Raw genomic sequence first — 22051 nt, 5'->3', positions numbered from 1 at the left:
ACAACCCCCAGTTAACTAGAAAAACAGTACCATCCAGAGTGATGAGGAAACCTTGTGTACTCAGGCCTGGGCCACCAACACAAGAGCAGATGGCTACAGAAGTGGCAGCTGGAGCTACTTTGGGGGTCTGGGGGGATGCCAGCTTTCTGTCTTTAAGCTTCTTAGGGATCACACAGTAAGAACTACCCTTTAACATTCTGGTTGATTGAAATTTATTTCCTTTCCTTTTATGTAATTAAAGTCTTGATGACTTTTCATTTTATATCACTAGAAATGACATTACATGCCCCAACAACCTCCCCACTGTGCCATTGAGCCCTCTTCTATAACAAAAGTTAAATAAAACTAACTAATAGCATATGTACCATTCCACACCCATATACCCCCACCTCTCCACAAAGAGGAGGGAAGAATGTTCCATTATGTCTTCTATATCAAAATTGGTTACAATTATGATTGGATTTTAAAACTAGTCAAAAGTAACTTGGAAAAAATCTGATGTAAAAAGTGGATGATTTAGCTGGAAGAATCTCTTCATGTCTCAAAAATAAGGTGTGACTACATAAGGACACTGATTTTCTTGGGGAGTTTGTAAGCTGGCTCTGAGGGTAATTCTCAAAATAGCCTGAGCCCTGGCAGCTCTGATGGACCCAGTGTGGTACTAAGGAGACTACTCCAAAGAACAACACACATTGGATTTATAAGGCCTGGTCTGTCTGTTTTTTTAAAAATAAACATTTAAGGGGCAGCTAGGTGGCGCAGTGGATAGAGCATCACCCCTGGAGTCAGGGGGACCTGAGTTCAAATCCGGCCTCAGACACTTAACACTTACTAGCTATGTGACCCTGGGCAAGTCACTTAACCCCAATTGCCTCGCCAAAAAATTTTTTTTTAAATAAATAAACATTTAATTTTTTAAAGTCTCATTACTTAATAACACCTTATAGTTATAGTTTATTGACCCCATTCCTCTCTTCTCCATTATCTTAGAGAAATCAGAAGTGCTATATGTAGTAAGGATGAGGTTCCATAACACCTATATCTACTTCTGGACAGTATTCATCAGTAATAAATGGGTACTATTAATTGTCTACAGGTCTGAGCAAAGGAAACAAGACATTGTTAGAGTTTATCTAGTCTATGGAGATGGACTGGATACTTAACTGTAACTTAAGCTAATCTGTATCTCAACTATGGCAAAACTGGAAAATTCAGTCAGAGCCATAACCAGGTTGGGGTGGCCAGGACTATGCCCCAAGGTGCTTACTTTAGAGGTCAACAGCACTTCCATGCTTCAGCAGTTATAGGAACAAAAGGACTTAGCAAGAATAATTAGTTAAAATAGGAAGTTATTAGATGACTTGCTGGGGAGATATTCTCCCACTCTGAGATTTCCCTAGCAGGGACTTTCAACCAAAATTTCATGTTTTCTGTTTCCTCCTACTTCTCACAGGGCAGTTTTCGAGCCTCCCTTGTCACCCCTCCCTCTCTCAACCAAGGGAGAATTTCATCATAGCTACCCTAGGTACAAACATTCCTAGTTATGGTCTTAGATTTAGGCAGTTTCATAGGGGGTGAACAGTATGTTATTGTGGAAAGAACTCCAGATTTGGAGTCAGAGAACAGTATTCAAAATCCCTGCTTGACCACTCACTAGCTCTATAACCCTGGGTAAGTCATAGCTCCTCTCTGAGTCTCAGTTTCCTCAACTGTAAAAATGAGAGGGTTAAAATAAGAGACATTTCGTGTCCCTTCCAGTTCTAAGTCTATGATCATCTTCAATTGTTTACCATTATAGGAATAACCCAGAAATTCAAGTTTTCACAATTTATCCAGTCTTTCTTGTGTTCTGGAGTCAGATCTCAGTTACAGGACTCCAACACAGTCACCTAACAGTGAGCAAAAAGGAAACAGTGGGAGGGGAGGTAAATAGAATAAAATTACAGAATTTGGACCTGGAAGAGAACCTTAGAGTAAATCTAGTTCACTCCCTCCCACTTTACACATGAAGAAACGGAGGTCCAGAGAGGTGAAATGATTTACCTAGGTTCAAAAACTTCTCCAAAAGCAGACATCACAGGCACTGGAAGTCAGGTCCAGCACTTCTCAACCCATGGTTCTTTCACTGTATCAGCCTGAGATCTAATTGGGAGACACTAAAGCAGTAGGCCACTAAGAAGGAAACTGGGTTACACACGTTCATTCTCTCTCTCTCTCTCTCTCTCTCTCTCTCTCTCTCTCTCTCTCTCTCTCCCCACATACACACACATATGGAGCAAGACTATTGCCTTACCCTAGTCACTAACTGAAGTTGAAATGCTGAGCTTTGTAACAGAAGGAAAAGATGGCAAGAATTATCTCTCACACACAAAGTCAAAAAACCTCCCTCTGCAAGGATCCCCCTCCTTAGAGGCTGCATTAGCAGAATTCCTGACTGTGCCCCGGAGGCAAAGGGGGAAAGATACAGCATAGAGTTCTTTCAAATGGGGGGAGCCAGGGCAGTGCAATCCTTTATCTAGACTGTTTGTGAGTCCCCCAGGAGCATTACTTTCAGATACAAAGGACCTTGCTAAATGTGAGCCATAGAACATGCTCAAATGAGGGTATGATATCAGATGCTTTCTTGCCTTCCCAGAGCTCCGACCCTCCCCTTCATCCCCCAATGTTTAAGTGAATGGAGAAAAGAGCACTAGGCTTTCATGATGGACTGTCCCAATTATCTTTCAATTCTTTAGACTATGGTCTGAAAGGACGACTTCATTTTCTAGACAACAATTCACTCTCATTTCCTCACTAATTTTCACTGAAGCCTGGGCAAAAAAAATCAACTGTAGATGTTCCCTTCTCAAGCTGCCAGGGAACACCTGCCCACTTAACTTTCTATGTGGTATTCTCTCTAGCAAAGGCCATCACTCTGTCTGTCTGTACAGGGCTTGTCCCTTTTGTAACTTGACATGCAGCTTTTCTTCTCCAGTCTTACCTTTGAAATACAAGTTTCCATGGGGATTTCATTTAAACAGAAGCTGAGCTCTTTAACTCATAAACCAGAAACTTATCAATTTGCCTTTTTTCCCCCTGTAGCAAAAGGACATTTTTTGAAGGAAGACAAGCTCATTAATGTGTCAATCAAAACGGTATTTGCAAACACCAGGTCCCCATTGGACAATATGGACCCAGGAGGGAAACTGGTGTCTTGAGCTCATTAAATGCTTTCCAAATCCTAATACTAGAAAGGCCAGACTTGTACAAGGATGCATTCAGGAAGATGTGGGGAACTTTCCATGGAATATTTGCAGAAGCAGCACCCAAGTAAAATAAATTATGTTTGTCACTCCTCGAATTATCAGGAAAATGAATAACCCCTTCAATTCCTCTCTCAAGTCTATTCCCTAGTGTTTGATTACTGTTTTGGAAAGGAAAATAAATACAGTGTGTGCTATTATTCAAGTAATTCGATGCAGATTGGGCATAACATAAAATTACACTTTCCACATCTGTCAAATGACTCAGATGATTATCAAAAGTAGTCAGGCATTCAGAATTCAGTATTTATGAATTGGATCTGATTTCTGAAATATCAGTTTAGGACTCTGATTATTCATGAAAAAGGAGAGAGACAGAGAATATCTCCAGATTTAAGTTTCCAATTCCTAGTAATGGATGGGATCCTCCAGGACCTTTACCAAGATGCCAAATGAGAGAAAGAAAGAACAGATGTTAAGCCTGGGGGGGGGAGTTGTGTGCCTACATGTGGGTGCTGGGTTCTCATTGAATCACTACCAGCTGCACTGAGGCATCAGCTTCTTGGTTAAATATTAACTCTTTGCCTCCAAAGAAGCAAAAAAGTAGGCACAGACGGTAGGATAAATGTTTATGAGCCTTCTTCTCCCTGACTACTTCCTGTCCCTCTGGACTACATTCTCAACATCTGGCTCTACCTTTGTTTTTTTCATTAAATAATTGCTAAATCATTATAGCTCCCCAAAGAAACGTGGGGAGAACAATACCCACTCTCCACAGAGTGTTTTCAGAAAGGAATGAATGATGTAATGTCTGTGAAATCCTCTGGGATCCTAAGAAAGAAATTATTTTCATTCAATTGATAGCCACAATCACATTGGTTAAGTACATTTTTATACGTTGATATGTCAATGGCACAACATTCAAACTAGAACACACCAAAGGGACCCCCAAACAAAAGGTGAATGAAATGATTCAACAAGAAAAAGTACACTGTCAATCAATGTGATTTCTTTTTAAAGAACAGGATAGATTATTGTACTGGATTCACCTTAACAATGACAACAATGCATTCAGATTTCATAAAGATTGAGAGGAGGAGAAAATGTGCCTTGAAGCAATGGGATTGTCCTCAATATAGCAGGTGCTGGAGCAAGGATTAGAGCACGGTGTTTGCTTCCCAGTCAGCTGTTGTACTCAGATGACTTCTGGGTGGGATAAGTGCAGAGGTGGCATGAGTTGGTGGTCTAGGGCCCATTGCCACAGGGCAGGTGTCCACCCTTAGCAAACCAGGCAGGCACAATCAATACTAATTGGCCTTTGTTGGGATGCTCAATGGAGGCTCATTTATGAATAGGTCTAGGGAAGGAATGACCTCTCCTTCTATCAATCTGGCACCCCAAAGAGGATTCCCACTTGTGAATAATGTAATTCAGTCAATCCTAACTCTGCAATAAAAACTTTATAGCCCCTACACTATCTCTTCTCTACATAAGAATAATTCAGCCAAGCATGTTAAAGGCCTGGTTCTGCCCTCAATAGGGGCAAATGACTCAATTAAGACCAATTGGGAAACATATGCATATCAAGGGGAGAATAGATCCCAAAGGATGCAAAGAATCTGCCTTTAGATCTGCTTTAGTATACTTTCTACTGTTCCCTACACAACTGTCTTATTGAATGTCAGTGAACTCCTTCATGGATTATCAGTTGGTTTATAACGTACTAGAGGTTTGAGGTAACTATATTCTGGGTCTAAAGCCATCAAAGGGGTCCATTTTGAAACATGGGGCAGAACTATAACTAGAAAGTCTGCCATCTGGGGCAAACTGAGTTGGGTGGTATGGAATCATGGTGTAGGGAACCACTTTATAGCCTATTGCTCATCCCAGAGATGTCCTATAGCTATGCTGTATTCTCAGCATAAGGCCACACCTGGTCTGGAAAAGCAGCATCTTTCTAGTAGATACCTTTGCTGCCTGCTAATTATGTCAGAACTAATCTAAAGGGGACCTGGAGTCTCCCATACATTCCATTCCCTAGTTAGAAGACTGATACAGGGAAGAAGTAGCACACCCCCTGATGTGTTTGCACACAAGTTACAATTCTGCTTATATGTATTTTTTATTCCTTGCACAGCTCTGCCTCACTTAAATCCAAGTCAAGACATCGCCCATGATGTCAATGGTCCTCTTTGAAAATGAGGGACAAACAACCACAACATTTTTTTTCTTCCACTGAAATCTGTTTTAACTGAATTCCACTCCTTGGTTCAAAGATATAACCTTAACTCTAACCCTGGCTTGTGGGCTGTGGTTGACCCCTACTCTCCCCCCCACTTCCCTATGGTTTCATATCAAATGGAAATGTAATTTCATTAGTAATATTTCACTAATTATTAGTAAAACCTAGATTCATAAGGTTAAAAAGCTTTCCTGCCTGTATGTCACCTCGAACTATCATCCTCCTTCTTTCATGGACAAACTCCTAGAAAGTATCCTCTGTTACCTTACCACCCATTCTTTAGTCTCCCTTTTGCTGGGTCACCATCCATTTATTCCCCACTTAGCATGAACACTATCCCATGCCTATGCTGGGCCCTGTTCTCTTCCCTATCTACTTGCTTTCTCTTGGTGATACCAACATCTCCCCAATGTTCAGTTACTATCACTAGGTAAATGGCTCTCATATCTTTGTATCTAGCCCTCAGTCTTACATCATCAACTGCCTGATATATCTCCTCCTCAATGTCCCATTAGGATCTAAAACTCAATAAGTCCAAAATGGAACTCATTTCCCCTTCCCCACACTTAATACATTCCTTCTCTCTCTTTTTTAAAATACATTCCTTCTCTAACCTTCCTTGGTTCTGTTGAGAGACTCCTCATCTCTCTAGGCTCTAACATTCACAAGCTAGAAATCCTAACATGACTTTTTCCTCTTCTTCATCCCCTATATCTCATCAGTTACTATGTCTTGCTGATTCTACCTCCATAGCATCTCTCACATCCATCTCTTTTTCTCCATTCACACAGCCATCACCCTAATTCATGGCCTTATCACCCTTATCACCTGTTGCCTAGACAACTGCCATGACCTCCTAAGTTATTTCTTCATTTCTAGTCTCTTCCTTCTCCACACCTCCTCCAAAGGGCTGCACAAATAATCTTCCTCAAGCACAGGACTTTCTTTACTATGTCACTCTCCTGCTCAAAAAACATTATTAGCTTCTTCTTACCTCTAGCCCAGGGCTTCTTAACCTTTGTTGTATATCCTGGACCCTCCTGGCAGTAGGCTAGGAAAATCCTAGGCACCTCTTCTCAGGAAAATGATTTTAAACATATAAAGAATTCTACCTAGGATTACAAAAGAAATAAATTATATTGAAATGTAATTATAAATTTAAGGGGGAAAAAACAAGCTCATGGGCCCTAGGTTAAAAATCTCTGCTCTAGGATAAAATATAAACTTCTTGCTTTGGCATTTAGAGCCTTTCACAATTTGGCTGTCACCTAACTTTCTAGCCTTATTTCCTACTACTCCTCACAAACACAATCAAAGGGAACTACTAATTAGTCCCCAAAAGTACACTCCTCCCAAAGCTCATATGCCTAGAATTCATGCCTTCCTCATTACAACTAGGAGTTCATGTCTTCCTTCAAGACTCAGTTCAGGATTCACCTCCTCCATGAAACCTTCCTTGATCCCTCCAGTTGTAGGCTTCTCTCTCTCTCTCTCTCTCTCTCTCTCTCTCTCTCTCTCTCTCTCTCTCTCTCTCTCTCTCTCTCTCTCTCTCTCTCTCTCTCTCCCCTCCATTTTCCTTGTATCCCAAGGGTAGAATATAAGTTCCTTGAAGGCAGGAACTTTTTGTTTCTGTTTCATCTTTGTATTCCCAACCCAAAGGAACACATTACATAAAGCAGACCACTTAATAAATATTTGTTGGAGAGGCAGAGCCAAGATAGCAGAGTATAAAGCAACAATGCAGTTGAGCTCCTGTCAGCAATTCCTCCAAACAGATTTCTAAAATGCACCAGACCAAATCTTGATAGAGAAATTCAAATAAAGTCACAGTGAATCCTTTGTCCATCCCTGGCTGGCATAGGGAGACAGAGGGAGAGGTCTGCAGACACTGGGGACAGAATTGGGGCAGGAGCATGATCCCAGAACCATACTGGTACACCCCCAGACTGATCCTAGGGCACTGCAACAAGGACAGGTACAAAACAGAAGCTTGGTAACCCACTAACTAATCCTGGATTTTAGATCCTGAAAGGAATGAGAGGGAAACTTGCACAGGAGCATGGGACAGTGAGATGGGCAAGTTGCCTTTCCCAGGTAATGAGGCCCTGGGCAATGTAAAAAAAAGGAAGTTCAGAAGTCAGCAGTAGTAGTGGGGACAGCTCAGACCTCAAACTCAGAAAATGAGTTGGGCATGCAACTAAAAAAAGACTAGAAAAAGAACAAGTTAAAAATCTCCACTTAACAAATTGGAAATCCTGAAAATCAAAGAAGAGATTAATAAAATTGAAAGTAAGAAAAACATTGAATTAATGAATAAAACTAGGAGCTGGTTTATGGAAAAATCAATAAAATAGATAAATCATTGGTTAATTTGATTTTTAAAAAGGAAAGAAGAAAACCAAATTACCAGGATCAAAAAATGAAAAGGGTGAATTCACCACCAATAAATATGAAATTAAAGCAATTGTGCTTGAGCTGTATCTAAAAGAAAGAGAGGGACTCTATGAGGTAGAGGGAAAGTGGGAGTATATTTGAAGCATAGGGAAGAGCCAGTACAAAGGTAAAGAAACTGTATAAGGAGTGTTGTGTGTAAGGAAAAAAAAAGAAAAGGCCAATCTGACTGATCTTAGAATGTGAGACAGGGAGTAAGGTCCAATGAAGTTAGAGGGGTAGATTGGAATAAAGTTATGAAGGACTTTAAAAGTTAAACAGAGAAATCTGTATTTTATCCTAGAGGTAACAGGAAGACACTAGAGTCTACTGAGAAAGGGAAGTCAAGTGGTCAGATTTATATTTGAGGAAAACAACTCGGGCAGCATTTGTAGGATAGACTAGAGGGAGAAACTTGAAGCAGGAAGACTAATTAGGAGGCTATTGGCATAATCTAGGCAAGAGATGATGAGGATAAAATACCTTATATGTAAAAAAAAAGAGAAGGAAAAGATAGGGAAAAAAAAAGAGATGATGAGGGCCCAAACTAAGGTGGGAGCTGGGTGAGAAAAGAGAAATAATCAGATGTGGGAAATGTTGTGAAGGTAGAAAGAGTAAGATTTGATAATTGATTGGATATATGGGGTGAAGGCAGCACAGTATACTAGAAAGCTCGTCGGATTTGGAGTTTACAGAGGTGGGTGTGAGGGGCAGCTAGGTGGTGCAGTAGATAGAGCACCAGCCCTGGAGTCAGGAGTACCTGAGTTCAAATCCGGCCTCAGACACTTAACACTTACTAGCTGTGTGACCCTGGGCAAGTCACTTAACCCCAATTGCCTCAGTCAAAAAAAAAGAAAAGAAATCATTGGCATATTTGGAAAAAGAAATTTCAGTTGAATAATGAGGATGGATGCCAGATTCCAGAAGGTTTATAATAGAATGAGAGGAGAGCAAATATGGGTACCAATTGTGACTTTTTGAAGAACAGGCCAGGAAAGAGGAAAGATATAGGATGATACTTTACAGAAATGGTTGGACCGAGGGAGGGTTTTTTTTAAAGAATGGGAGGGAGTAACACGGGCATATCTATAGGTAGTAGGGAAGCAGCCAGCAGAGAGAGAATACAAACAAAAGGAGTGGGGATGATTATGAAGACAATCTGTTGGAGAAGACATGAGGGGATGGTATCAAAGAGGCAGGTAGAACTTTGTCTTGGCATGGAGAAGGGTTAAGTCTTCGTGTGATATCTGAGTGAACCAGGTGATAGTGGAGGAAGATGTCTCAGTGATTTGAGATGAAAGACAAGGTGAGAAGGGAGGCTCATGTTAAATAGTCTCAATTTTTCAGGGAAATATGAAACTAAAGCTTTAGCTATGAGGGTGGAAGGAAGGTCTGTTGTGGGAGGCTAGAAGAGAAACAAGATCATCTGGCATAGCCACTGTGAGGGAATCAATTAGGGAGTAATAGAATGATTGCCATGCTGCAAGGAGAACCCATTTGGAATTAGAAAACAGATGTGCTTCCACAGAGGTGGGTTCTGAGCTAGGCAGGGTAGGAGCCTGGGGGGGCACCCCGCAGAAAGAGAAGCTTGGAGCTCTCGGAAGCATGAAGAAGGGGTATCTCATTCTCCCTTCAAGGAAAGTGCCTTTGGAGCCACCAGCCATTGCTGCTCTGTGGGTAGGCTCTGGGGAGCTGGGAGATGCTGGGACTGTCTCCCTATGCAGCACTCCGCCAAACTCCAGCCAAGCCTGAGGCTCTGGTGAGCGGATGACTGGCCCTGAGGCTGTGGAACATCTGGTCTTGGACTAATGTATCTTTCAAGAGGCTCTTAACATAAGACAGACCAATGTCTGTAGTGGCTTCTTGAACCAGATTAAAGAAGGACGAACCCCTGCACAGTTTCACGCTCTCTGCTTCGAGTCTCCAGGGGCTACATTTCATCCTCAGAATTTTAGTTGGAGTAGTCTAGTTCAGAAAAATGATTTTTTTCCTGACCTGACCAATTAACTTCACCTCATCAGTCAACATGACGAAGTCTTTACCAGCAACAGTAGCCTATGGATTCAGTTCTACTAGTAATCCTCCAACAATGTCAAAAACTCGTTTTTCCCCAGGCTTGTTAGAATGCTTTGGTATAGGATTCATGATGAAAAATGTTATCTACCTCCAGAGAAAGAACTGATAGAGTCTGAGTGCAGATCGATGCATATATTTGTTTAACTTTTAAAATTTTTCTTGTTTTTTTTGGGGGGGGGAGGAGGTCTGTGCTTTTTTTTTTACAACATGACTAATATGGAAATATGTTTTGCATGACTGTACATGTATAAGTGATATCAAATTGCATTCCTTCTCAATAAGGGGGAGGGGCAAGAGAGTGGGAGAGAATTTGGAACTCAATATTCAAAAAATCTAATATTAAAATTTATTTTACATGTAATTGGAAAAAAATAAGAGATTAAAAAAGGCTTCAGTATAATCCCTTGTGAATACATAGCAGGAAGGGACCATATTATAGCATCAACTCAGGCCAAAGGACTAGGGAATTTTATTTTCCATTTCACACTTCCAGCTTTACTATTCAAAAACATGGTTATATTTAATTTTTCTAAAATAAATTGTTTCTTCCTTTATATTATTTTAGTTACCAAAGCTTCTGTATTTTTATTGTGCATATGTTAATATTATTAGTTGCCTTTCCTGACAGTCAATTTGATAAAGCTGGATTCTTCCCTATTTTTGCTATATAAAGAATTTGTATTGGGATATCCTTTGGTTGAAGCTTTATATCTACTTATTCAGAATAACTTGAATGCATTTATTTGATGGCTCCTTTATCTCTTAGGATTGTAAACCCTATGGGATTTATCTTCCTTGAGACACAAAAATGGAAAGAGAATTACGATGCATCTTAAAGCAAAATATAAATAGTTGGACTTGAACTTCTGCATGTGTTGCAGAACCCAATAGCATTTATGGTCTTTATTGGAATCGCCTTAAATCTTATTCTTGGTCAGAACACGTTAGTTTATTTGGAGACATTTCTAGAAATTTTTCTAGATAGGTTTAGGAGTTCTTTTTCTGGATCATTACTATTTTATCTTGGTCTCACAATGGTGGGATAAATAAAGAAACTGAAGAAATCTGCATTTGTTGCAACACTTTTGCTCACCACAGCTAAACTCCTGGTGATGCCACTTCTGCGTAGAGAAATGGTGGAGCTCCTGAACAAGATCAGTGGTTTAATAAATCATACTAGCTTATCAAATTATGCATTTTTTATATGGAGTCTTTCAAGTAGCACTGAGAGTGCCTATCTTCACAACACAGTGTTCAAGATGGAAGTAGTGATTACAATCCCAAGGGTGGTGATAAGCACTTTTCGATAGATAGATAGATAGATAGATAGATAGATAGATAGATAGATAGATAGATAGATAGATAGATAGATAGATAGATAGATATAGATAGATAGGTAGGTAGGTAGATAGATAGATATTTCTGCTTGGTTACTGATAGATAGGTAGATAGATAGATATTTCTGCTTGGTTACTGACCATTCCCTCCATAGATCCAAAGCAAATGGTATATGCCATCCAGAATGTTAGCTTTGATATAAGTATGATCAGTTTAGTCTCCTTGATCTGGTCTCTTGCTCTTCTACTTCTGAGTTAGAAATATAAAGAGCTTCTTCATCTAATAACAACTAATTTATTCATTGTCAGTCTATTGTCTATTCTGGAATGGTGGTGTGGAATTTTGTTAAAGAGAAAAATTTTGTTGAACAAACTCTGGTGCTTGTTCTGTTATATAGTTTCCAATATAGCACTTACCTACAGGCAGGGCTTCTATCAGTTTCTTTGCTTCTGTTGAAGAAGAGACAATATAGATTCTTGCAGGAATTTTCATTGTACCTGGATGAGAAATCCCTGCCCTTCTTGTGGATATTGTTTTGATATCTAGAAAACATAATGGTGATAACATTAATTCAGACTTTTTATGGGAAAGATCAGATGATCACCACAAGTAATCACTGTATTTTGTGGCATATTAGTATCTGGCATATCACTCATTAACAAGAGTATATAGGAAGAGAATTATGAGAGATTGGATCATCATTCTCAGAACAGCAAAGAGGAGAGGCTGAAAAGACTGCTGTTAAGGAGACCAATGCCAGTAAAGGAACCAAAACCTTTTACAAGTTCTACTATCGGGAAAAGCTCCTGTTCATGTTCAGTAGACAATGCTGAGTTGTGCCATTTCTGCTGTAGAACCAATAGCAAATACCAGTCCAGGTGAAACCCTAACTCCATCCTTGGGGACAAATGAGCATTGGGTGAATCAGTGTAATTCTCAGAGCTGCATGTTAGCTCAGGAAGAACAGTTTCTACAGATTGGAGACAATTGGCTAGACATATGTTGCTAGTTTTTACTACTAATTGTCAGCTTACTGGCTATCTTTCCAGTTGTTTGTGGTGGTTGCTCAACCAGGAACCTGGTTCTTGGTGCAGTTGCTAGAGCACTGGGCATGGAGTCAAAAAGACCTGCATTCAAATCCAGGCTCAGACACTTACTAGCTGTGTGACCCTGGGCAAGTCACTTAATCTCTATTTGCTTTGGTTTCCTCATCTGTAAAATGGGGATAATAAGAACACCTACTTCACAAGGTTGTTGTGAGGATCATATGAGAAAGTGAAAAGCATTTAGCATGATACCTAACATATAGTAAGCACTATAAAAATGTTATCTATTATTCTTATTACAGGGGGCAGCTAGGTGGCACAGTGGATAAAGCACCAGCCCTGGAATCAGGAGGACCCAAGTTCAAAGCCAGCCTCAGACACTTGACACTTATTAACTGTGTGATGCTGGGCAAGTCACTTAACCCTCACTGCCCCACTCCCCCCCAAAAAAAAAGAAAGAAAGAAAAAAGAAAACATTAGCTATTATTATTATGGTTTTTGTGCCATATTTAATTTTTATTAAGGTTTAATTTTCTTTGGAACTTTGGGTTAGAAAAACATTTAATCATTCTGCCCTTCAAAAGAAGGTTTGAATTTCTGTGGAATAATAAAGAAACAGCAGAAAATGGATCATCACCCATTCAGGAGGAAATCAGAATGACCTGTCAGCAATTTGTCCATTATCACTATCATCTCTGTGTTAGAAGCATTGTCAAGGAAAGCAGGTGTAGTGCAAAGACTTCTAAAGGAATTTTCTGTGGCTATGACCTGGTGAACTGGCTAGCTGAAGTTGGCCTTGCCTCTGACCTTGATGAAATTGTGCTGTATGGAGATACTTTTACAAGGAGGAGTTGTCCAGCACATTACCAATGAAAATGAATTTCAGGATCAGTATTCGTTCTACTGGTTTCTTGAGAACAATTCCACAGGGACTCCTCTAGGCATTAAATCAGGTTCATTCTCACAGGACAAACAAAAAGAAATTGAATACTCATCCTTTACTTTCCCTCCAAAGCTAAAATATATGGATATAAAACACATAAGGAAGCTTTTTAAAAGAAAAATCAAGAATAACTTCCCCTAGTATATTGTTATTATTATTCAGGAGTACCTCTTGAATAAAATAGTCACCAATTAAGGCAAAAATTGTTAGTGATTGATTTGAATGCAACTGTTTAAAACAATTTTAATATCCAAGCCACTGCTAGAAATTGCATAATCTTGCGGTTGGATATCGAGCAGTAAATGAATCTTGTGGTTATATTTACTTTGCACTTGCCAATTGCACTTCCACGGAAAGAATTTGAAAATCATTTATTTAAGAACTCTTCCTAATTCTTCATTTCAATCCCACTCCCCAATTTCTTAACAATTGGTACTTATTCAACCCAGAAACACAATGAGTTTGTTTTTTTAAAAAATTCACCTATTCCTATTTTAACATCAAAAGGTGCAGGATAATCTCTACAACCCCATAACGGTAGTTAAAGTACCATAGTCTGTAACTTTTGTTGTGCATGTTGCAGTTAGAGCAGTTTAATTTATATTACACCAACAAAATTACTACCATAATTGTGATTTATATTTATAATTGTGCGCATTCTAGCTCAGAAAAGTTTTCTGTTTCACCTGAACCACTGTTCCAAGATGTTAAAAAAGAAAAGAAGTGATTCAATTCAAGAATTATTTATCATGTGTCTACTACTGCTAATTAAGCACTTTGCTAGGCACTAGAGATATAAAGGAAAAAAAGAAAGTCTTTTGCATATTTTGAACTATTTTAAAAACTGAATCTAATATGCTGCTATAAATTTGAGAATTTAGCTTTTGGCATGCTCATCCCTAAGAATTGATAAATTTGTTATTCATATATTGTAAAGTTATGAAAAATTATTCCTGATTTGAAATTGGTGGGAAAAAAATTGGAGAGGAAAAGGTCATCACGTTATCTTTGAGTTGGAGTTTTAGGGAAAAATCCGAACTAGAGGGTCATGCATTAATTTGTATTACTCAATATTCAAGATGATTTACTAAATAAGTTTGAACATTAATTACTTTTTAAAGCATCTAGAAAACATTATGGCCAAGTTTGTCTTACTTTTCAAGCTCTATTTACTGACAAATCCTTAAGTTAGATTTAGTCCCTCTGTTGTTTAACGTCAAATATGTTTAGATAGTTCTTTTATATTTAATTACATCTAGCTTCCATATGAATGAGACGGTTTTTCTATTTTCTACTTGTTCCCTAATTAAAAAAAAAAAGTGGATAGGGTGAATTTTACTATCCTTTTCAAAACTGCATATTAAAAATGTGAAACCCTAGTGTATTTACTAATAATAAATCTAAACACTTTGCTACATTTCTTTTAAATTATGTTTGAGAACGCTGACGGTTGTTTGTTAATTTGAATCATCTTGGTGAGGAAAGCTTAGTTTTTTGCATTCTAATCATGTGACTGTCTTAAAGCTCAGAAGTTTAAACTGATTTTAAGCTTCGATATAACTTTTTAGCACGAAGAACTGCTTGACAGTTGCGGTAATTGAGATACTAAATCACACCCATGCAAGCATCTCAAATTTAAATTAAGAATCAATTGTTTGGCCTTTGCACAAGTCACTGCCCAAGTTCTCTCACACAAAGGGAAGCAGAAAGCATCGGCATCTTTTAGCACAGAAAGTAGTGACAGAAAGCTGTTGATCATTGTGATCTGCAGGTTTGCCTAATGGACTACTTTTGTTCTGTTTAAATATTTTTAGAATTAAGGATATGCCAATATTATCAAATGAAAATATCTTTGTACCTGTGACCGCAATAATGTAGCAAGTTTCTCAATTTAAGCTCTTTTAATTTGTGTTGGAAAAAAAATTAGATAACACATCTTTAGTGAACTCAGCATTTCTGTGGTTTCCTCCAACTACATTTAGAAGCAAGTGAATAGAAGCAAAGGAAGAGGATGGTGGGAGTAATGCACATTGGGGTTTGACAAGGCATGGTTGATGATATTAAAGGGAGGTAAGGGACTCAAAAGTAGAATAAAGTATAGAATTGAACTGGTTCACCAAGTGAGGTAAGGAAGGGAGAAGAGTATAGTCAGTGCAAGGGAGATGGCCTGAGAAAGAAGTGAGAGATGATGGGAATGGAAGTCATGGTAAAACCCCTCTGATCATTTCCACCCCCAAGTGACATCCCCAGTATGTGGGGTTTAGCTACTGGGGTATCCTCTTAGGTGTGAAAATCTATTCAATGGGTTATCCCTTGTCTTTCCCAAAGTAAAAACACTTTCCCTACTAACCTATGCTCCCCACCAAAAAACAAAAAAACAAAAACAAAAACAAAAAATCAGTGAGAGCATGCCCACTTTACACTTTCCAAACCCGGGGGCATCACACAGTCAACACCTGGAACACTTCTCAACCAGAATGAATAAGAATGAGTTGCTTATTCAACTTTGCTGATTCCTCAAGCAAAAGCTAAGCTCCAAGAACTTTCTTTTTCTTCTAGCAGCTCTAGACAGATGGCTCAAGGAAATCATAGTATTAGATACGGATGGCTTCTTGGGACAAGTGGCATTGTTTTATTTCTTCTCACCCACCTCAGGGAGCCCTAATCCAGGGCCACTTCACAATAATTATTGTGAGCAGCCACGGCTGCCTAATATATGTGGCAGAAGTGCAGATATCAGAGAGCATTCATTACCCAAGCCTCCCCAAAACTCTTCAATCAGTGAAGAAGAAGATACCAGGACCAGGCCTGACACCTTAATGCAATGGGGTATATAGAGATGGCATTGAAGAGTTGGCTGGAAGACCTAGTTGGCTGGATTGGTAGAAACTAATAATGGTAGAAATGGGAAACATTGATGCTGATAACTTTTTCCTGCAGTTTTATCCTTTAAGAGGTTGTGGGTGATCAAAGGAAGATGAAGGTTCCAGTCCCCTTTAAGTTTATAGTGGAAGGCAGCTACTTGGTGACTGATATAAAATAAAAGAATAGTGTCACTCTCTACTATGTCTCCAGCTGACACAAGTACACCTGGGAGGCTCCTGGGCCTCAACTAGCAGTAATTCTAGGCGTCTCTCTCTCTCTCTCTCTCTCTCTCTCTCTCTCTCTCTCTCTCTCTCTCTCTCTCTCTCTCTCTCTCTCTCTCTTTCTTTCTTTCCCCATTGGGAGTCTCTGAAAGGAGGCAGAGAGTCATCAGTGTGTTCTGTGATGTGCCTGGGCCTCTAGCCACTACCACTGATGCCTAGCATTAGGAGAGAGAGAGAGAGAAGCAGGGCACCAGTTGGGTGCAACCACTCCTGGAAGTCATAACACAATTCAGGCATAGCACTTCCACATCTATTCATTTCCTGGGATAAGTTGGTCCCTTTCCATTGATCTTGTGAGTAGCTAGCCAGGAAGCACAGCACCCAGAACAGCTATGGAAGCAGTATGATTGGGTTCTGGAGCTGAACCCCTTACTCCCCAGGCCCTACCAACATAGTAGTAATAGTTGGAGCTACATTCCCAGACCCAGACACACTGTCTATCCTCAGCATCCACTAACTCCAGCCCCCTTCATCCAAGCCTGTTTCTACTTGGCTCTCCTCCTGCTGGGGTCCTTCAGAGCCCTCTAAATCCATAGCCAACAAATACATATTTCTTGAAAGACAATAGGTTTTGAGATAGAAGGTAATTAGTCCAAGTAACTAGTCCAAGTCTCATTTTACAGAGGAGAAAACTGAAGCTCAGGTAGGTTAAATGATTTGTCCAAGGCTACATGGGTAGTGACAGTTAATATTAGAACCCACGTCTTCTGAGCCAGCATTCTTTCCATTATACCATACCAAATAAGTGTTCTTGAATTACTGAATTACACTCTCAACTTCATAGGCCTTTTAGGCTAAATAGAGTTGAAGATGAAATTTTGTTCTTTCAAATCAATAGAATAAGAGATGACATTTGTTAGTCATCTACTACACTAAGTGCTCAGAGATACAAAGATACAATCAATCCCTGCCCTTGTGGAGATTATAGTTTCATCAACTATGTTATATAGGATTACATGACAAGGGCATTAGAGAGTTAAAAAACAAAGTTCCATGGAATTTCCAAGTAAGAACAGACATGGAGAGAGAAGACCCCAGGGACTCCTCACTCAGATAGTAAGGAGACTTTTTCTCCAATCCTATATAACATCCATATTCTTACCATCAAAGACTAGATTAGTTCCTAAGACTTGAGAGAACTCAAGGTAAGGCAATAACATGATATCATAGAATTTTTAAAAATCAAAAAAACACCTACCCTCCACTATCTATCCAACTAGAGGCTTCCCTCAGGAGGTAAAATCAGAGGTGAGGCTGCTCCCTTATCAGAGTTTTTCAAGAAGAGGCAGAGGCACCAGTAGTGAAGATTCTTTTCCCAGTATAAGTTAGACGCAACAGACCCTGAGATTCCTTCTGACTCTGCAATTCTGTGGATAAAGCACTGGCCTTGGATTCAGGAATGTTCTCCCTTCAGATATGTACCTATCTGCCTCTTCCTGCAGGGCCCAGCCATTCTTGGCTTCTTCAGCCCTAAGTGCTGAACCTTCTCTGAACTTATCACACTCACTGCCTTCCACTTACTCATTTCATTTCCTTTGTTACTTAATTGTTTCATAGGTGTTTGCTTTGTCATCTTAGTGGGACTAAAAATTTCTAGAGATTAAATTGAAAGGAACCATAGACAGTGAACCGATATCAATAACTCAATATATATGCATGAAATGTCATTGCATCTTTTTTTTATTTTTGTGGGGCAATGAGGGTTAAGTGACTTGCCCAAGGTCACACAGCTAGTGTCAAGTGTCTGAGGCTGGATTTGAACTCAGGTCCTCCTGAATCCAAGGCCAGTGCTTTATCCACTGAGTCACCTAGCTGCCCCCATGTCATTGCATCTTAATTAGAAAAGAAAAAGTTAGGTGAATTGCAGAGACATAGATATAAAAATAATTGCAGAGTTCAATGTTCTTTTTTTCAGAGATGGATAAATCTAACAGAATTGATAAAATTTAAAATACAGAATTAAATAGAGTGTTCGGCAGTTTTGAGCTAAAAGCTTTATAACACCATTTTAATTAGAACATTAGAGAACCCATATATCTCAATAATGCATGGTACTTTTACAAAAAAACTATGTGCTAGGGCACAGAGAAATTATAAAATAAAAGTAAAACTACTAAGTGCATCCTTGATAATTAGTAATCCAATAAAATAGCAATTAATATTAGGAATATAAGCAAAAGGTAAATACCTAAATGATGACTTCATAATGACATCCTGAATAATTATTGAGTAGAACTAATCACAGAAAGAATGAATAACTATGTGAGAGTGATAATGACGAGAAACATTTTGAAATTTCTGAGATGTAGCTAAAAACTGCATTTCAAAGGAAAATGATCTCTCTAAGAATATACACTAAGAAAATAGAATAAGAGAAAACTAGTAAACTGACTATGTAATTAAACATAACCCCCCCATGCAAAAAAGAAATTTTGAGTATTAGAGGAGAAATAGATGAATTAGAAACCACCAAAACTATAGAAATGGTAAAGAAAACTAAATATGGTTCTTTGCAAAGACTAAAAAAAGCAATAACCCTCGAGGTAAACTAAATAAAAAAAGGAAGATCATATTATCAAATAAAAAATGAAGAAGAAATAAAAATATTACACAATTCCATGACAACCATACAAGATTTAGAAGAAATGTAGAATTATCATATGTGTGTGTGTGTGTGTGTGTGTGTATGTTATGTATGTACATAGCACTAGACTGGAAGGTGGAGAGGAGGGAGGAATTGAGAAAAATGATAAATATAAGACATGGTCCTTTTGCTGTCATATATTTATCATTTTCCTCCTCAATTCCTCCCTTCTCTCCCCCCTCCAGTTTAGTGCTATGCACATACATAACTCCCATTGCTATAGCACTTTATAATTTGCAAAGTCATTTTCTCATGACAATCATGTGATGGAAAAAGTGAAAAGATTATAATCCTCATTTTACAGATGAGTCAATTCACATTTGCACATGGCCACACAGCTAGTATGAGAGGGGGGATTTGAACCCAGGTATCCTGAATCTGGGACTCTTTTCATTACACCAGACTGACTCTCTTGGTAATAAGTACTCAATTCAATAAACTGAATGAGTGAGTGAATAAACGGGGAAAAATAGTTCTGGCATACCAAAGACAGAAGGATGTAAGCTCATTGAGGGCAAATAAACTATCTGGGGTTTTTTAATTGAATCTGCAATGCCTAGCATAGTGACCGTCATGAAATAGACACTTGGTAAACACTTGTTGAATGAATGAATAGCTACTTCCCAAACCTGCAAAGGAGACAAATAATAGCAATTAATCACTTGTCTAATAACTAAGGGACACAACTTATTGGTAGGGTCTTTTTAACCCACTTTACTCATGGAGCAAGCATGCGAGAGAGCCAGCAGATGGCTGAGCCTTCACCATACACCCCACCCCCAGCCCCCACCCCCACCCCTCCTAAAGTTAGAGCCATCTGCTGGCTCTCACACACTCCAGGCTAAGCTTGTAACAATTTGCTTTCTTTTCATTTTTGGAGAATTTAGGGACCTGATTTCATTTGTACTGCCCTTGACCTTAGATTGGGTATGAGAGAGTATGGCTAAGAAGAAAACAGTTTCAACCTTCTTTAAATGTCAAAATTAAGTGTTATCAGTACAGGGAGCCCTGATTAGTCCAGCAACACTGAATCTAACAAAGTAGACTATCTGCTGGAAAATAGAGAATCTTATGATTTTCCAATGAATAATCCCGATTTAGATTCCTTGCAGAGCTGACATTTTTAAAAAATGGTGAAGGGAACCCTTAATTCCCCGCCAAAAAAAATGGTGAGGGGAGAAAAAACAAAATTCAGAGATATTTCTTTGAAAAGAAAAACAAGCAGGATTTCTGTCACATGGTGTGACAATGGAGAGAATATTTTAGTGGATCACTGAGAAATAAATAATACCTACTTATTGCAGTCATGGGCTGTATCGACTGACCTCTGTGTGCTAAAAAGGGACAAAGTAGGCATCTACTCAGAAATTTCAGAACTGTCCCTTTAGAATCTTTGCAAGAAACTGGAGCCCAACAAGTAAATCTATGGGCTTAATGGAAATCAAGGGCAAAGAACTCAAGGTGGCCAGCCTCCCTCCTCCTCAGATCACTTTCTCAAAGGCAAGATGCAATCGGTGTGGTCTTTATAATTAGCCATTTATGAGGTCATAGATTTAGAGTTAGAAGGAGCTCTAGGTCACACAGTCCAGCTCCCTTGTTATAAAGAAGAGGAAACTGAGGCCCAGGGAAATGATGTGACTTGCACAAGGTCACAGATATAAATAACAGAGCTGGGATTTTAATTCATGTCCTCTGACTCCAAATCTTGGTCCTGTGTGAAGAAATAAAGCCTCCCTTATGTCTGGTATATCTAGAAATGACTGTGCTATAAAACAAAAGATTAGCAATAAAACTTTTTTAAATTACCTGAATTTTTAAAAAGGAGAAAACAGACTATTCCATACCCCACACCCTCCAAAACAAAACAATAAAAAACCCTGAGTACTCTAGAAACAATAATATGACCAAGTGGGTCCTCAGTTTTTAGACAATATCACCATTGTTACTTCACTATGGGTGTTGACTTCAGATGCATTACTCTCTTTGAGGCATAATAATTTTCCTTCTTCATTCTAGAGAGGCAGTGTGGCAGCATGATTGAGGGAGAATGGGCCTCAGAGTTAGGGAGTTTGGCATTCACTCAAGTCCTTCCACTTCCACACACTAGCTGTATGACTAAAACAAGTCCTTTCCCTTCTCAATACCCCATCAATTCTCTAAGATTATATATTGCCCAGCAGGTGCCAATCCGCACTGGTGGAATGTATTTCTTCATCAAGAGTGCTCATTACCAAAGTCACAGGCTCATTGTAGAAAAAATTTTTCTAAAATAATGGATTCATGGGATCACAGATTTTGAGTTGTAAGAAAACTTAGAGCACCTACAAAAGTTCCTTATTTTAGGAACTGAATTCTAGGCAATTTGAGTGACTTATCCAAGGTCACAAAGCTATTAAGTGCCATTTTCCCATATATAGACTGCATTTGAATGGTTCCTGTGAAGTGTAGCTGGTGGCTCAGTGGATAGAGCACCAGCCTTGGAGTCAGGAGGACCTGAGTTCAAATCTGACCTCAGACACACTTGACACTTACTAGCTGTGTGACCCTGGGTAAGTCACTTAATCCCAATTGCCTCCCCCCAAATGAGAGTAATAGCACCTACTACACGATCAAAAAAAATAAGGCTTGGGCAGCTAGGTGGCACAGTGGATAAAGAACCGGCCCTGGATTCAGGAGGACCTGAGTTCAAATCTGGCCTCAGACACTTGACACTTACTAGCTGTGTGACCCTGAGCAAGTCACTTAACCCTCATTGCCCTGCCAAAAAAAACCCCAAAAACAAACAAAAAAAAATAAGGCTTTACAAACCTTAAAATGCTAAATAATGTTGATAAGGCCAGCTAGGTGGCACAGTGGATAGAGCAATGGCCTTGAAGTTGGGAGGATCAGAGTTCAAATCTCACACCAGACACTTACTAGAGGTGTAACCCTGAGCAAGTCACTT

General features: G+C 39.1%; 1 pseudogene; it reads left to right on the top strand.

Annotated features, from left to right (window-relative positions):
• The window catches only part of LOC122733954, a 58934-nt pseudogene extending 45476 nt beyond the window's left edge, over window positions 1-13458 (top strand).
• Window positions 13459-22051: the final 8593 nt, after the last annotated feature.

Source organism: Dromiciops gliroides, chromosome X, assembly GCF_019393635.1.
Source record: "Dromiciops gliroides isolate mDroGli1 chromosome X, mDroGli1.pri, whole genome shotgun sequence".
NCBI classification, from domain to species: domain Eukaryota; kingdom Metazoa; phylum Chordata; class Mammalia; order Microbiotheria; family Microbiotheriidae; genus Dromiciops; species Dromiciops gliroides.
The sequence above is the reverse complement of the archived record's forward strand: the minus strand, read 5'-3'. Positions and strand labels throughout refer to the sequence as shown.